Source organism: Myiozetetes cayanensis, unplaced genomic scaffold (genome assembly GCF_022539395.1).
Source record: "Myiozetetes cayanensis isolate MyiCay16 unplaced genomic scaffold, myiCay2020 scf1, whole genome shotgun sequence".
NCBI lineage: Eukaryota > Metazoa > Chordata > Aves > Passeriformes > Tyrannidae > Myiozetetes > Myiozetetes cayanensis.
The window spans coordinates 65,555,862-65,574,199 of NW_026086604.1; the positions used below are offsets into that span (position 1 = coordinate 65,555,862).

Consider the following 18,338-nt stretch of genomic DNA (forward strand, 5'->3'; position numbering starts at 1 on the left):
CTGTCATGTTGTCATAGTGTCAGCATCTTATTTTTTTCTCCCTTATACATAATTTTTCATCTGGACAGGCACATACAGCTAAGAGTTTGAATAGGTAGAGCAATAAACTTGAATAACTTAGTAGGCTCATATATTATATGGCAGATACAAGATATAAACTCATGTAATATATGGCAAATATTACCTAAGTGCTGACAAATTACAATTGCATTAAAAATTGAACAAACCTCCTCTCTTGTCTGTTATGATGTAATCTTTACTTTTCATCTGCTTAGAATTTCCTTCAGACATTGCTGTATTTACTGGGTAAAGGAAGGAATTCATTCAGTATTGCTAAACAAATAAGACTTGGAAAGGCTCAGGCATCATTTTTAAGGTGTCACTCTTTTTTTTAGAAGTGAAAAAACATTACTTCCTAAGCATCAGGTCTATGTTAGTATAATATCACTTTTTTTTTTTTTTTTTAACAAAAGCTGTCATTATAAATGCTAATGTTTAACTTGTGGGCGAGAGATGAAAGAATGTAAAACCCCCTATATCTATAAACTTGAATATGTGTGGGAAAATTTAGTCCAGAAGAATGATCATCTGGAGAACTACTCATGTGAATGTGTGCTGTTGAGGAGGCTGTTTTCTAGCCTTATTGAGAACAATTCATAGTTTGTTGTGCTAAGTGTTCATGATTGGATAGAGGATGACATATATAGAACTCAAAAATAGATAACTGCTTATTTGGGAGGACAGGCAGTCCTCCCACTTAAATCATATCATCTGAAAGGCTAAAAAATGTTGATGACTTGTTCCACCTCTCCACTCTACCCTGCATATGTTGTTTTCCTCACAAGCTCAGTTCACTGCCTCTTTTTAGAAACAATCTTTGACTCCTTCTCCCTTGCACAGGAATTTGGATTTTGAAATCTTTAATGCGAAACATTCCTCCCCTTCTACCTCAAGCCCTACCAGAACTGAGGTAGGAACTTACATGAATTTCTGTTTTTCTTCTAGGACAGCCTTAAGACTCTGTGGGTGGAAGACCTCTTTTGCTTCTATGTCCGTGTCGGAATGGCCTAGACCAGTCTGTTGCTCTACGGTTCCTGCCACGGGTGCTCTACAGCAATGGATCGGGATTTTGCCACCAGTGCTAGTGGACCATCCAGATGGCTGTAAACCTTCAGAGGAGGTTTGTACAGAACATATTGCAGGTATTTTTGATGCTTTGGTCAGATCTGTCTGCTTTGTGCCTTAGGGCAAAGGGAGCACTTAACGACTGCATGTATGCTGCTACTGCTTTGTCCTTGGATTGTATTGGGTTTGTGTGGCAAGGTTTTGGTAGCAAATTAGTTACAGAGGTGAATTTTGTGAGAAGCTGCTAAAACTACTCCTGTGTCCAATGGAGCCAATGCCAGCCATGTCCAAGAGGGACCTGCCACTGACCAAGGCTGAGCCTATCAGTTACAGTGGTAGCATCTCTGGGATATGTGTCTAAGAAGAGAGGATAAAAAAACCTTGCAGCTGAAGAGAGGAGTGAGAATATGTGAGGGAAACAGCCCTGCAGACACCAATGCCAGTGAAGAATGTAGCAGAAATTTATGGAGGACTGTTTCCAATGCGAACAGGGGTGAAGTGTGAAGAATCCTTTTTATGTGGAGGAAGAAGAGGCAGAGCCAGAGTGTGATGAACTGGCTGTAAACCTCGTTCCGTGGCCACCTGCGCTATTGGAGGGAGGAGGAGGTGGTAGAAAAATAGGGAGTGAAGTTGAGCCTAGGAAGAAGAGATGGGTGAGAGGGTAAGGTGTTCTTAAGATTTGGTTTTATTTCTCATTGTTCTCTGATTTGATTGGTAATAAATGGAACTGATTTCCCCTCATTGAGTCTATTTTGCCTGTGATGGCATCTGGTGAGTGATCTCTCCCTCCCTTTATCTCAACCCAGGAGCCTTTTGTTATATTTTCTCTCCCCTGTCTAACTGAGAAGGGGAGTGATAGAGCACCTTTGGGCACCTGGCATTCAGCCTGGGTCAATCCACCACATGGAAATTCCATATTGTTCTGTTCCTTCAGGGTCCTGTTGGACCAGTTCAGTTGTCTGGAGCTATTTAACAATCTATAAGAATCCCTTTAGATCTTAGTGCACCTAATTTAACTGTTACTATGGTTGTGGAAAGTACAATATCCAAGTAGGTAAAGTACCCCATTTTTAGTTTTCCTAGATTTGTCTTTACCCTCTACATATATCTTGAAAAGAATGATCTAGGCCAATGAGCTGGAATTCAGATCAACTTTCCATCCAGATGAACTAAGAAAGCCTGAGTTTTATTTTCTGTGTTTCTATAGTAAATACAGTTCCCTGAAAACATCCTTGTCAGATAAGAGATGATTTATTAAACTACTACTGTGTAATCACTGGCTGCCTAGTGAGGTATTTAACAACTGAGTCCTTCTGAAGCATTCTCTCTGTGTGCATGTCCCACATTTTTTAAGACTGATTGAAAGAAGATGGAGAACCAAAGTTTAATGGGACAGACTGGCAAAGATGTAGTATGACAAGTTCATTTCCTCTGGCAGAAAAGATTAACCAGTGCAGTTGTATTTATTGTGTCAACTGGTGTCCTGCACTTGGTATCATTGGTATTGACATTTTGTGCTTATTTGTCATCTTGTTTTTTTTTTTTTCTTTCCTGAAACCTGTTAGAAGTTTTCATATACTAGTTTCCACAGGCTGAGATCTGAAGAACTTTTTGGGTCCAACTCTGAAGTTCAGGTTCAGCACGGTAAAATGAGAAAAGGCTGTTTCAGATTTGAGTGGGTCCTTTTCCAGTCAACTTCAAAAGATCTAACATGTGCTCTTAAATTCACTACTTAAAAGGTACAGTTTGAACAAGCATCACTTTAGCAGAGAGGGAAAAATATATCCCAAATTACTGCCTAATACTGTTTCCCAGTGGTAGAAGCTACTGAGAAAAAAAAATCTAGAGAAAAAAAACAGAACAAATTTTTTACTTCTGGATTTACTACTCAAGCTGTAGCTTCAGTGATACTACTTTTGTGGTAGCCCAGTCACCTCTTCTGTGGTTGTTGACTCTAATGGTAAGTTTAGTGAGATAAGAGACTTGAGTAGAAATAACTGCTGCTGAGGGGAATACCTGATTGGTCTGGGTCTGCGCTGAGAGACTGATGTGGCTGACTAGACACAGTTGTTCTTGGTTATTTTTCAGTTGTGTCAGTTCTCTAGTTAAGTTTCTTCATTGCTCTGTAGATTTTTGTTGGCAAAGCATAAGGCTAGCGTGGTGGATTAGCAGCTACTTACACAGAAATAGTGTGTTGATTAATCCTTAACCATGGTGTGATCATGTGGCCTGGCTTCTCAGACATGTCTGCTCTCTCTTCTTGTCAAGATTCTAGTATTTTCAGAAAAGTTGAAAATCTTTCAGGAAGGGTACTGAAAAGTAATTTTAAATGTCTCAGAGCACAGAATTTTCAAAGAGTCTTTAAAAAGTATCTGATCTCTGATCTGATTTAGTTTAATTTTTTTTAGTGATTGTATTACACAAATTCTGTGGTTTTCAATTAATGTATAGCTAAATTTGCAAAACAGTTCTGTCATATTCCCTTTTTTAATGTTTTCTGACAGATTAACCTTTTTATGGTGACCTGTTTCTCTCTTGGCTTCTAGTCATGAATTAATTTTGAATTGTAAAAAAGCTTAAGTTGCTACAAGCTTTGTACCTTCGAAAGTCATGTGTCAAATTAAATGCACTAGCTGCTTTTCACAAAGTGCCTGACAGTTTCTGCAAAACAATTGATGAAGTAATAAGCACTACGTATTTGAAGAAACTTAAGTAATTTAGTGAAGTCTGATACATGCCTGCCATACCTAATGTTCTGCCGATTGTTTTCTCTATGCAACTATGCAGAAAAATTGTTACCGTCTCTTATAGGTAACTGGGGAAGCAAGTGAACTCTTCCGTGAAATAATCTTTCTGCCTCAAATTACATATCACACTCTTCATATTTCTGTGGACTGATGCACAGCACAACAAATAACAAATTCTAAGTTTTATTTGCTTTTTTACCTTACTGATGCATTTCCTACATCTTGACATGGCTATTTTATTTAAATTTTTCAAACTTTTTTCATACTAAGGTGAAAACTTACAAGTTAGGCCAGATGGAAAACCTTTTTTGGAATCACTGGCTGTAAGAGTTTAGTCTTGAAATTTAACATGTGAGTGAATCTGCCATTTTTCTTCTGCAGTATTAAGAAATAAAATCCAGTAGCATTTGAAAAGCATTTATTGCAGAAGAATGAAAAACACAGCATTTTCTTTTGAAAAGGACTTTGGTTTAATAATTTCCATGATCTAAGTGAAAACTAATATTTTGCAGTTTTACTGATTTTTTTGTTTTGTTTTCTAGCATTTTTTTCACAAATGAACTCAAAACATGGTAGGTTTGTTCTTATTCTTAAAAAGTGAAGATTTTTGAAGCTGTTAACAAAAGATAATTGCTGTTTTCTGTAGAACTTATCTTTTCCATACTGCTGCTTTTGATAAAATGGGAACTTGAATGTCAATTTTTGTGTTTTTCGAGGAAGTTGAAAGTTGGGAAAAGTGCTCAGTGGTTCTGTTTAACCTTTGGAAAACCAAAAATTTACATCCAATCCTGCACAAATGCTGTGGTAACAGTGACTTGATAGGGCTATCCGAAGAACCTATTTAAATTTATATCCTCCTATTTGCAGAACTTTTTTCTTCCTGTTAACTCTGCCAGTTAATACCTTATAGTGGTCAATTAAAATTTCTGTAATCTGGTCCATCATTTATAATTGTCTACTTTTACAGTTACAGAAAGGCATTTTGTGGATAGGTGAATACTGTGTGTTCCAGGCTTTTTGAATCATACGGGCTGGTTTATATTTCTCAGATAGGTGGATTCTTAACTTCTGCTTCTTTCTCCTTCTTTTGTTCTATGGTCTTGAGTCCAGCAGCAACAGAAGATCACTTTTCCATCCTGTACCTACTTTACCTGTTACCATTTTTTGTTTGTATGGCAACAATCTACGAAATGTAGATGTAAGAGCAATGGGGAAGGAGAGTGCATCTGCTTGCATGTAACTGACTTGGTCATAGCTGCAGCCTATCTGAGAGTTAAGGATGGTTTGCTTGTTTGAATAATAAAGGGAAAAATGCAGTGAAAAAGAAAGGAAGGGTAGACCTCTGTGGTGAGAACGTCCCAAAATGTGAATCAACCCTTTGTTGAAAATGGACAGTACTGATACCTCTGTAAAAATTCTCTTGTACTGTCAGGTTATCACAGGTGCTTCAACATATAAACCTCTGTAGCTCACCTGAAGTCTGAATTCTGGAGTTTAAGGTCTGTTCCTGTGGAAATACCGGTACCAGTGCTGAAGACCAATATGCCATAGGGACAAAGAAAATATCCAGGACACTAGTGCTGAAGAAGAACCATTGCTGTCTTGGTCTGTTTACCAACTATTCTAGCAACTTCTCCCTTTCAGTTTCTTCTTTCTTTGTCCAGTCTTGCAAAATGATCCCGAGTTGTAAAGGATTTCCAGAACTCTGCTTTTATTATTCTGCCTTTTTTAGCTTTTTATCTGACAGTTCTTTTCTTCTCTCTCACCTACTCAAAGTAGAACTCAAAATATGGATATTGCTTACTTTAGAAAGACTTTACATGGACAAGTTTATGGGTCCTTGAAGAAAATCTCATGGTTGTTCTTTTTATACCATCTGTACATTTGCATGGATTAGCAATCAAAACAAAGAACTTAGAATGATGGTATTTCCCAATCTTGTATTGTCAGCAGTTCCTGGGAAGACAGAATTAAGAAAAACTACATCTAAAACAAGTGAGTCTAAAAAGGAAAGGGAAGGATGGATGTGAAGAATTTTATCCTTAGTGAAAAACTGTGCGTGTTAATTAAGTACAAAACAGTTGTTAGCAGCAGAAGTTACCTGCTGAGCAGACAGCTTTATGATGTGCGAACAGACTTATGTGTGAATATAGGCTTAAAAACTGTATGACCTTTCTGTATAAATGCTGCCTTTTTCTTTCTAGGTAGACTTTATATTTGCATATGGATATAGCCAAGGAGCACAAGTCTTATTGAGAAACCTTGCAAAAATTTCATGAATGTATCACAAAATGGGATGATGCTAGCTTTCCTTTTTTTCTCCATATCTATCTGATCAGTCTTTTCTTTCTAGAGAAAGAGAAACAAGCATATGTTCTGATTTTTTTTCTTTTTTTTAATGATACATTTTTTTGGAAGGAGATCTGATGTTTTCTCTCTGTTTCAAAAAGGGGTTAGCCCTGCAAAGCTGCTGAGCTACTTTTGATTACAATTATGGTGTTTCCCAAGACATGGGATGGGAAGTAAAACTTGCTAACAAAACCTTTGAATTCTTTACCATTCCTCATTTTACTTGTGGTTAAATAACCCACAATATGTTAAATAATTGTTGCCCTTATTTTTTCAAATTGTATTTCCTAATTCTTTAAGTCTTCACAATTAGTCACATGCATTATGCTGTCAGCAGTTTTTAACTCCATATCTGCCTGTATTTGATTTGTCAGCAAGTTCTGCAGTTACTCTAGGCAGAATTAAGTCAGCTTCTCTAGGATAAACACCCAGCATGAAACTTAAATTTTTCTTTACCTGTGTTTTTTTTCAAAGCTTTTCTTCTGAAACACAGTATTTTGAGTATTCTCCAGATACCAAAGGCAGAGAAAATGTGTTTTTCAAAGTTATTTGCTATTTCTCAAGTTTCCCTTTAGATTTTTTAGTTTATTGTAGAAAGTTTGCAGGATTGAAGGTTTCTGTAGTTAATCACATAAGCATGATTGAATCTTTTGACTGCAGTTTACCCAGTGTTTCCAGAAGTCTCCTCTGTAATAATTTTTTTCTAATTAGCTGACTCTGCTTTACTTTGATTCAAATTCTTGCCTATTAGTGATTCATCCTTAATGCTGACTATTGGCCCATGTAATTTTCTGCCATCTCTAAAAGTGTTTGAAGAATTAATGAACAATTTTATTCCACTCTAGCTTTTGGCTTTGATACATACTTAAAAAGTAATCAGAAGCTTTATGGAGATTGGTTATTTTAGAACATTTGAGACTTAGCTTGAAAGATTTCACAATTTCTCGCAACATACGAGGAAGTTGTTGAGAATGTCTTGTATAAAGATTTATTCACTTGATTGTTCAGAGTCTGCTTAGGTCTTTGTCTATGAAAACTGTGTAACTAGCTTAGTGATGATGAATTCTCCTGACCTTTAAGTAGTCAAAGATTTCTTCCTGAAATTTGTAATTCTTCAATGCTGATACCAGTTTCTAGTTTTCTTCTCTTCTAACTTCTACCTAAATAGCAGAATAGAGAATAAATTCGAAACCCTTTTGTCTATGTTTGTCAGTGTTTTCAAGAAGAATTTGCTTATTCCTTCAAAATACTTCAAAAGCAAATGCTACCTGACATTTTTGAGTGTTGAAATGAGCAAACTGAAGAAAGTATCCTCTGCAGAAAATTCTATTATTTGACATGTCTGTATGAAGAGTGACCTATTGATAAGGATAGTATTCATTTTAGTTCAGTCTTAGCTGGTAAATTCTGAATTTGGAGTTGAACATTTTAATGTAGAACTTTTAAAATATTTTGAAAGTCAATTTGATTTTCTGGACCATGCAGAAACGTTATAAAGGAAATATGAAACTGAAAATATGAAACAGCTTACTACGGTTTACTTTCACATGGTCTAATCTAGTGCATATGATTTCTTCAAGATTGCTGACAATACTAAATTTAATTTTTTTCAGAGAGAATTTTAACTTTAAAAGAAGTCCTATCAGCTAGTCTGTTCTACTTACAGCTACTACTTGGCTCCTGCCAAGGTATTTAAAATAGTCTGTGGAATATATGACTTCTTAATTATTAGAAATTAGAATATTTTAATAAGGCCAAGTGATGCTGCATTTGGCTAGAAGCCTTCATGCTGTGTTACATCGTGTCACAAGCCTGACTATTTAAGACGTGGAGGTCTTTACAGTTTTTTCTTGCAGACAGCAAATAGGATACTAATAGCCTAATTTCTACTCCTGTGACACCATTCCACTACAATATAAATTCTGGGTAGTTCAGCATTTTATTTTTTAAAAGACTGTTTAGATCTGATAGGGAAGCTAAAATTACTTAGTTTTAAACTGCTTCTTCTGAGTAATGGTGAACTTAAACAGTCTGTAGTTCACATGACAAAATTGTTTTTCTTGAGGAAATGGAGGTCCTCACCTAGAACACCTGTGTTGATGTGACCTCGATTTTCCTCTAAAAGTCTTGTAGTCTTGGGGTTGAAAGACCAACGAGCACAGCTCTTCAGGGATTTATTAAAGACTGGAGTCAGTTTGTAGCTCTGGGATGCTGATCGTCAGGAGTGTTGCTGTGCTGAAAAAGCTAGTGCTGGGTCGCCATCTGTGAACCTTCAAAAAAGACAAAAGCAAAGAAAATTCGATCTCAGCCTTCTAGGCTGCTGTGAAGGGTAGCAGAAGGCTTAAATAGGTCTTACTGATGCATCTTCACCCATTAACTATTACATGTCAAGGGTTTATGAGCTTGGTGTTTAAATCATCTCATTCTGCTGTTAATAACAAAAGCTTTTGCCTCATGAATTGCTTGTTGTCTTCATGCTGCCTGTGATACTCACTGATGAAAATACCTCCTGTATTCTCTAACTGGCTGTTACTCCTAGTTAAGCACACTCAGTAGCCCTCCTGGAGCGCACATGTGAAGTAGCTATGGCTTTGAAGAGGAATGTTTGCTCTCTGTCAGCATCTGAGGTGTCAGTTGCCCAATTTAAGACTACAGTTGTTTCAGGAAAAAAATAACTGTCTATCGGATTATAAATCTGCTTTTCTAAAAGTATTGCCTATTCTGCAGCTGTCAGGAGAGGCAATATCTGCCATTCAGTATGAGATGGAACAGATTTGAATAGCGGGGGTTTGAACTTCCCTGCCAGTACTGTAATACTGTAATAACTTAATGCCTATGCAAACACTTACTGCTCTTTGCTTCAAGGTTCTATATATCTGTCTATTCATTTTGTTATGTGTTGCAGTTAACTTGGACTAATGATGTACTCCAATTATTTGAGGAAGTACTGTAAATAGATTTATAGTTGTTTTTTTGTTATAGGATTGGCAATATTAAGTAATGTATACTGATTATTCACTGGACATAATAGGAGGATATTTTAAATTTCAGAGCAGTTAAGAGAATGGAAATGTATGAAAGATCCCTGAATGAGATGTCTATTTTTAGATAATTTTCATTCAACCTGGAGAGCAGACAGAGAAATAAAATTGTTTCCTCAGACATTTGAGAGGTACTTTAAAGTTATCAAATAGACATCTAGTGACTCTCAGCTGTTTATATGACAGCATTATTCTTTGTACTTTTGTTGCATTCTTAATTTCCAAATTTTAGCTATCTGTTTGAGCTCTTGTAATATTTACAGTGATATTCTGATAGGGAACAATTCGCCTCCCTCCTGGATCAATTTATTCTTTTTCTTGTATAGCAAAAATTGTTGTAAAAAGAATGTAAATCCAAAATCTGTGGATTGAATTTGACCATAATATTATTCATCCGGTTCTTTGAAACCTAGGCCATTCTGCCTGCAAAGCAAGATAGGGCTTTCTTCAAGTCAATCTAAAAACTATTGACTTCAAGTATGGCTGGGGAAAAATGTAATTTAAGTGAGTTCAAAGGTTTTCATTTAAGGAATTGTGCAAATAATGTTTTTGTTTCATTCTCAAAAATTATCTTTTGAGGGATTTTGGCATACCTACAATCTCATTTGAGAAACCATTAAGCACTGATTTGCAAAATGATACACTGTTTTCAGAAGTTTCATGATTATAGTAAAGATGTTTCTGAAAACTATAGGTACCAAAATACCAATGTATTTTCAATTAACTTCTTGCATTAACTGAAATAACATGGTTTTAAAAACCTTTTAATTCCGTTTAGAAATGTTATTTCTTTACTGTTTATCTGTAGAAGTAATTAGAACTAATCTTAAAAATTTAGAGTTTAAGTAAAAAACTATTTAGGTAAGAAGTCCCTTCCAACTCAAAGTATTCTATGATTTTCTGATTCTAGACAGGGAGAATCAGAAGTTTAAGTACACAGTGACTGAGTTCCATACAGTTTTAAAGAGTTGGACAAAATTGTGGATGGAGTGCATACCTATTGTTCTGGTTTTGGTATTGTTTTCCTGTGTGATGAGACAGATTTTAATCTCACAAGAGCTTCTGCTTTTATAAGCCTAAAATGCATTCTTTTTATTTGTAGGAAAGCGTTTACCAACCAGTAGCTTATACCTTTGTGTATGAAGTTCATCCTCGGTTTTCAACTGTAGTTAGCTACTCCTGTGTTTGTTCTTCCTTCGTTCCAAGGCCTACAAGTTTTAGAAACATAATTGATATTTTTTCAAATGTCAATTAAAAAATTGATTTATTAATTAAAAAATCTCTTCTAATGAATTTAAAGTATAGTCTTCCTGCACAGAGCAAGAAGAATAGAAATTGATTTTACTGACCTACATTTCTCAGATTTTTCTAAGAATAGAATTTCATTCATTGTTTTCATAGTGCTCAGACTAGTATGATGTTTTCTATCATCACCTCTTCAGAACTTACTTGCTGAATTGTACCGAACTAAAACCTTTCAAAATCCATCAAATGAGCATAGCCAGATGAAAAGTACTTCTTTTTTATTAACTTCTGAGCAGTAGAGTACTGACACCCTCAAACTCATCAGTAATTTTTTTACCTGTTGAAATTTACTGGATGCAGTTGTGTTTCTGTGTAGAAGATGCCAAATACACACATTTTCCACAGGTGATGGGTTGATCTTCGTTTTGAATTTTTTTTTTTTTTTACATTTGCTTTTATAGCATTGAAAGGTGGTTCTTTATTTATTGTCAAACTGACCTGTTTACTGATGATCTGATAGTAATGAGCCCTCTGCAAACAAGCACTAAAACCAATTTAACAGAGAATGGACCAGCCAGTAAAAAAAAAAAAAATCAAACACCACATCAGGACAGTAGCAAAAGTTGTATTGTTGGCATCACTTCTGTTTTAAAATATGGGTGTAATCAACTGGATTGGTCCCATTGATAGTTCAGAGATATGGAGTTGTAGACGCTGCTCATGACAATTTGCATTGGCTTCATTTTTTACAAGTGTGCTCCAAAATCTGCACATATGCCTAATATTTTACCTTAGAGTATGCCAGTCTTTTCTCCCTCATTACTAAGTAGACTGAGAAGCTGAAAATTCAATTTTGTGTAGGCCATCAATCTTTCCTTAGATGCTGTTCGGTTAATCATTTTCCATTTGGTTTAAATTGATATTAATAGCTTAAACATAGTAAATGTTGTGTCAGGATTTTGATGAGCCCTTACTTTGTGCCAGCTTCTGTGTATTCATATCTGAAAGTCTAGAAAACAAAGTTTACGTCAGCTTTGTCTGGCTACGTGACGCATCCAGTGTAGAATCCTGATTTAACTGTATAACGGCAATGAAGTCCTTTGTCAAGTCTGTTACAAAGTCATATTGAAGACTGATCACTTGTATAAACAAAGATGAAGTTGATCCAAAGATAAAAATTGACTGAAGAGTTATGTATCATACTGAAAAAAGAGTAAGCTCACTTTCCTGTGCCAACTGTGTTTGTAAAAGAGATGGTAAAGTGAAACAATGCTCTTTATGTGAGCAGTAATTTTAAAGATGACCTTTTCCTATAGTGTCAAATGTATCATGGATTTTGTCACAGAGTGAAAAAAAAATGCACTTGACCTTCAGAAGTAACAAGACTTGAACGTACACATTTTTCCTCTTTTCACTTTATTCTTGATAAATTACAGCCTTTGTTTTTACCCTTTCCAAGGTGTTTTTAATACTCCTTTTTCTTCCATGGTGTAAGAGTTTTGTCATCTACTATCCAGTATTTCAAAGGGATTAAAAATACTTGGTTTTGCAAAAATTTTCAATTTTATTACATTGCTCAATAGGTAAATACAGTTATTAAACCTATGCATTTGGGGATTATTTCTGTGGTTACTGGACTTGTTTATAAATGCAGTCGACTTTATTTGCCACAAGAACACACTGCTGATTCATGTTAAAATTGCTATCAGGCTCCAAAGGTTTCTTTCTGCAGAGCAGCTTTCTAGCATGCTAATACCCAGCTTCAGTACTGTGTCCATTTCTGGGCCTCTCAGTTTAGGAAGGACACTGAGGTGCTGCAGAGTGTCCAAAGAAGGGCAATGAGCCTGGTGAAGGGACTGGAGCACAGGCTTTATGAGGAGAGGCTTTATGAGGGAGCTGGGGTTGTTTAGCCTGGAGAAGAGGAGGCTCAGGGGTGACCTCATCATTCTCTACAACTACCCAAGAGGAGGTTGGAGCAAGGTGGCTGTTACTCTCTTCTCCTAGGCAACCAGAGGTAGGACAAGAGGGTACAGTCTTAAGCTGTACCGGTGGAGATTTAGGTTAGACATTAGAAAGAAATTTTTTAGAGAGAGAGTGATCAGACATTGGAATGGGCTGCCTGGGAAGGTGGTGGTTTCATAGTCCCTGGAGGTATTTAAGAAGAGGTTGGATGTGGCACTTAAAGCCATGGTCTAGTTGACAGAATGGTGTTGGGTCATAGGTTGGACTCTATGATCTCAGAGATCTTTTCCAATCTGGTTGTTGATTCTGTGATATATGAATAATAATCACAGAATCACAGAATGGTTTGGGTTGGAAGGGAAGTCAAGATCATCTAGTTCCAGTCCCCTTGCCACAGGCAGGGATGCCACCAGCTAGATCAGGGTGCTCAAGGTCCCATCCAACTTGGTCTTTCATGGAATAAGGTTATTCTGTGCTGCATGCAGGACTTTGTACTTGCATTTACTGGACTTTTTGAGGTTTCAACCTGTCTGTTTTTCTTGCCCTTGGACGTCTCTTGAATCAGCCACCCTGGGCCATTCCTGCATACTTGTTTAATGGTATTGTCTGCATGCTCCACCTCAGTTGAGTGTCACCAGCAACCTTGCTGAGCATGCATTCAGTCCCATCTGCCGGGTGCTCAGTAAAGACATTAAGCAGTATCACCTCCAGTTTTGGCCACAGACCATTACCACTGGAGATTGTCTGTCAGCTGGACTTCGTACTGGTGGTCCGAACCCATAACGCCTGGTGGACCAGCTAGCAGTCCACCTTGTTGGTAGGCCGCTTCTTCAGGTTGAATTTCATTAGAGTCTGAAAAGGTCCTCTGGAAGACTGTCACAGTCCCTGTTGAAGTTTATGTAAACAGCATTCACTACTCTTACCCTGTTTACCAAACCAGTTGTCTTCTTAAAGCAAGCTGCCAAGTTGTTCAAGTAGGGTATAGTTTTTGTGTTATCATAGAATCATAGAATAGATTGGGTTGGAAAAGACCTCCAAGATCATCAAGTCCAACCCCTGATCCAACTCTAATTACTATATCATGGCACTAAGGGCCATGTCCAATCTCTTTTTAAAAACTTCCAGGGATGGTGAATCCACCACCTCTCTGGGCAGGCCGTTCCAATGCCTGATCACCCTCTCTGTAAAGAATTTCTTCCTAACATCTAACCTAAACTTCCCCTGGCAGAGGTTGAGCCCATGTCCCCTTGTCCTGTTGTTGGTTGCCTGGGAGAAGAGACCAACCCCCACCTGTTTGGGGTTGGATTTGTTTTGTTTTGTTGCTTGGGTTTTTTTGTTTGATTTTGTTTGGGTTTTTTGTGGTTTTGTATGTATGATTTCTTCCATGATCTTTGCAGGGACTGGAGTGAGACTGACTAGCAGATGGTTCTCCAGATTCTTCTTTTCCTTCCTGATGATAGCTTTTTTTCCTAACCTTGAAGCAACTCTGGATCACCATGACCTTTCAGAGATGATAGAGAATGACCCTGCAGTAAGGTCAACCTGCTCCTTCAGCAGACTCAGATGCCACCTATCTGGTGCCATGGAATTGCACACGTTCAAGTGGCTTATGAGATCCTTGACTCAGTCTGTCTGTACTGCATGTGAAGTTTAACTCCTGCAGACTCTGCCACTGGACTCTGCACCTAATAACAAAGGAGGCAAAAAAGGCACTGAATATCTTGGCTGTTTCTATGCTGAGCACTGGACCTGCATTATTCTCAGTCTTTTTCTTTTTTTTTTTTTCCCAGTATCGTTAATGTGCCTTTCTTGTTGCTGCTTTAGTTTCTTTTGAACTTAGAGTCCAGGATTATCTGAAAACCTCTCCACATGCTCAGGAAATGTTTCTGTAATTCTCCAAAGCAGCTGTACTTCCACTTTGTGTGTGTCACAGAAGTAGAGCAAGAGCCTCTCCATGATGCTGCATGCCTCACTTTGCAATTCCTGGCCAACAGCCATCATTCCTCAAAGCAGGTCCTGTGGTCTTAGAAGCCTGCCTTTGAGACCACCAGTGCAGCCAGGTGTTGACAGGTTGTGTGCATGCTTGCCACCCCACTGGAGCAATTGAGGGAGCAGTATCTGGATCCCATGCCTGCTACACTCTATTGTCACACCTCTGCTGTCCCTGCTCATATGCTCAGGTTTGTGTGGCACTTGGCAGTGTCATTGATTCATACCTGAATGAATAGCCAAGGGGTGCTTATCTAAAAGGTAAACTCAGGCCGATTCATCAGTCTTTCAACATCATCCCAAGCAGTATAACTGTTCTGGAAAGGCACATCCACAGGCTTTCCTTCTGTTGCCACACGTCACTAATTTCCTGGATTTGTCTCTCACTCGCTCCCCATCTTGGGAGTCTCCATCCACTTATCCATTGAGTGCAATACCTAGCTGTCTCTTCTTTCTTGCATCATGGGACTCAGACTTGTGGTGCTGCAAGGTCTCTTTGAAGATGCATCTGTCTCCTGTTCATCACTGGTCACTTTGTCACGTAGACCCTTCCACTGAAGAAGCAACACCTTGGGCAAAGCATCCGTCCTGTAGGTGAGGCCACCACCACTGCTTCAGCACTAGGGAGAAGAAGGCATATAGCCCAAACATATAACCCAAGCCCAGGATGGTGGAGTCCTCTTCCCAGACCTCTGGGTCAAGGTTCTGGTACGCTAAGAGCATTTGTTTCATCCGAGTTTCTGGGCCCCCCTGCTTCACCATTGTGCTGTCTGAATTTGGCTGGTGAGCAAACAGGGGGACTGCTGTCATAAAGTCAGTGGTAAAAAAATCTTGAGATGGTAAACTGCCCAAGGGAGTGAAAGGTTTCATCTGAAGGTAGAGGGAAGAGCCTTATCAGTGGTAAACAGTGTGCTGAACTTCTGCATAACCATCTCCTCATGACTTCCCTGAATCCTCAGAAGATTCACAGGGTTCACAAAGTGTCTCTTTGACATTTCACTGAACTGTCAAAGGAATTTCTTGTGTTAGAGGCAGATATACCAGCCTATGCATTCCAAAACACGTGATATATTTAGTATTTTTATGGACAGAAAGTCTAGATTATGATTATGATTTTCCCTGTGTTTTGCTAATTTGAAATCCCTGAGCACTGTGTTCCTGTGTGTTGTACACTTTCTTTTATAACCTAATATCTCACAAGTCTGAACTTCAAGAATTCTGAGACTATAAGAATTGATATAGTTTTCTTTCAAAACATGTTATGTTTTATTAGCATTTTGTTCCTTAAGTACAAGCAGGATAGTGGTATGACTTGATTCTTTACCATATCATTTCTACAGTGTCCTGATTTGGAGTAAAAGAAAACTATTGTATGGAGAGTTTAAGTGCAGTCATACTATGTCAGAGAGATCTTGTCTGTATGCAGTATTCGTTTCTTCTAATGGTTGATACACATATCTAGGGAAGAGAATAGGGGAAATTGTAAGGATACTTCCTCACTGTACTCTCCTAGCATGCAGTGACTTGAGGTTCACAGTCAGGGACTGCCTGAATTAGGGGTGAGGACTTGGTATTTAATAGCTGATGAACAGACTTGCAGCACTGGCAGTGTGTGGTGGCAGGCACTTCCCCTGTGTGACTACACATTGTAGGGAACACATTCCTTTTCGGTTTTTTAACCTCTTGCTGCTAAAGTCACTTGATTTCTGCCAACACAAGACGGAGGAGTGAAAGGCAACAGTTGATCTCGATTTACCATCTCCGTAAAGCTTTTGATTTCACAGACCTGCCACTTGATTTAGGTTACATCTTTTCAGCCAGTAAAAATGCTGCTTTCATCTTATAATGAAGCTGTTCTCTGTTGTATTCATCCTTTCACATTTCTCACTTGTTCCTTCTAATCCTTCTATATCCTTTTTGAAATGACAAGACTGGATGTTCACACAGTACTCAAGATGAGAAAGCAGATACTATTTAATGGCATAGTGTTGGTTTGGTTTTTGCTCTCTACTTAGTAGTCTGTAGCAAATTATTTTTCTTTTACTGCTGCCGGTAGTTTTACAGAACTTTATAGTGCAGCTCCCAAGATCCAGAATTCAGGTCTATCCTCGTGTCTATTTAAAAAAAATAAAAGGCACCAAAAAAACCAACCAAAAAACCCAAACAAACAAGCCCTAGGATTTTTTTCTTAACATACCTCACTTAATGTTTTGTTGTGGTAATTTTGTCCATTTTATCCTTAAGTTGTTAATTATAGATACTTTTGCAGTTCTTAATTTCATACAGCCATCCTGGTACACTGAAATTATATAGATGCAAACTGGGATCCCAAACAAAATTCATTCTTGGCATTTGATGTTCCCTTATGCAGGAAGCAGAGGGATATATACCCTTCTAGCACTGTACAACTGGAAGGCTTCGATGTTGCTATGCCATCCCAACCTATGCTAATTCAGTGCATATGGATGCATGGATGTGTCTGCTGCCAGTAAGAAGAAATAAGCTGTATTTAGAAGAGGGTTGTCATCTTATTTTCCCTTCAGAAGGCCGAGGGGAAGCAGGGGCCAAATTATGACAGTGAAATGCTAAAGGAAGGGCAGTCTTAAATGATACAGGTTTTTTTGTGAGGTTTTTTGCATAGTCATGGCTGATGTGGTTAAACCCCAGCTGGCAAACAAGCCCCACACAGCCACTTGCTCACTGTCCTCCCACCCTGGTAGGAAGGGGGAAAGAATTGGAAGAATAAAAATGAGAAAATTCATGGATTGAGATAAAGCAAAAGCTACACAAACAAGAAAGGGGATTCATTCACTATCTCCCATGGGTAGGCAGGTGTTCAGCCACTCCCAGGAAAGCAGAGCCCAATCATGTGTAACAATAGGTAGGGAAGACAAATGCCATCATTCCAAACATCCCCCAGTTCTTTTTTCTTCGCCTAGCTTTATATGATGAGTGTGATGAAGGTATGGAATATCACTTGGACCAGCCAGGGTCAGCTGTCCCAGCTGTGGCCCCTCGCAGCTCCTTGTGCGCACCCAGCCTCCTTGCTGGTGGGGTTGGGTGAGAGGCAGAAAGGCCTCTACTCTGTGTAAGAACTGCTCAGCACTGACAAAAACATCCCCGTGTTACCAATGCTGTTTCCAGCACTAATCCAAAACGTGACCCCTACTAGGTTCTGTGAAGAAAATTAACTCTACCCCAGCCAAAACCAGCACAATGGCTTGTGATTAAAGTTCTCCTTTTCAATCAATTCTTCAGTTTGCACTGAAAGCCTGTACAGAAAACTGTGTGCGTGTACCTTTTAAAATTCTGGTATGCATTAGTAGAGTCTTATTTTCTCTTTATAAATTAAGAATATCTGCAATTCTAATTTTAACTGGTAAGCTCTCCCCACTGGGAAGCATTTTGGGAGTACCTTGTATTGAAATATGTCTGCAATGGCAGGAAAAAAAAAAAGTTAGTTAGTAAAATGTTAGTTAAAAAATAAATATTTAAAAAGCATATTGCAGTGTAAGTGACCAGGCTCAGCACTTCTTGATTCTGCATTACCAGTCATGGAAATAAGCAAGTTTTCTTAACAAAGTTTCTTTGTAATTGAGTAGGGCAATAGAGAATTTCAAAGGTTGGCATTCTAAAATTCTAATGTATACATGTTGAAAAACGTATAAAGGTTTGCTCTTTAATCAAGCATTAAGCTGTTAAAGTCACTGTAAGTTTCAGAATTACTAGTTGTTACCTTTAGCTTTGAATACCTAGTAAGTGATCATGGTGGCTTATGGGTACTTTGTTAACCTTGTCTACTGTTTAACTTTGTCAAGAGGGATGTTTATTTTTGGTTTGCTGAAAGCAAAGCGTTTTCTTTGTGAGAAATGTGTAATGT

General features: G+C 38.0%; 1 protein-coding gene across 4 annotated transcripts in view; it reads left to right on the forward strand.

Annotated features, from left to right (window-relative positions):
* GALNT1 (polypeptide N-acetylgalactosaminyltransferase 1) overlaps positions 1-18,338 on the forward strand; it is a 112,659-nt gene that overhangs the window by 49,072 nt on the left and 45,249 nt on the right. For 2 of the 4 annotated variants that reach the window (XM_050307406.1, XM_050307397.1), the window contains exon 2: positions 1,006-1,180. The gene's annotated coding sequence lies outside the window, so the exon portion shown is untranslated. Of the gene's footprint in view, positions 1-1,005; positions 1,203-18,338 lie in introns of all 4 variants that reach the window. The other 2 variants (XM_050307424.1, XM_050307415.1) reach the window with 2 other exon arrangements.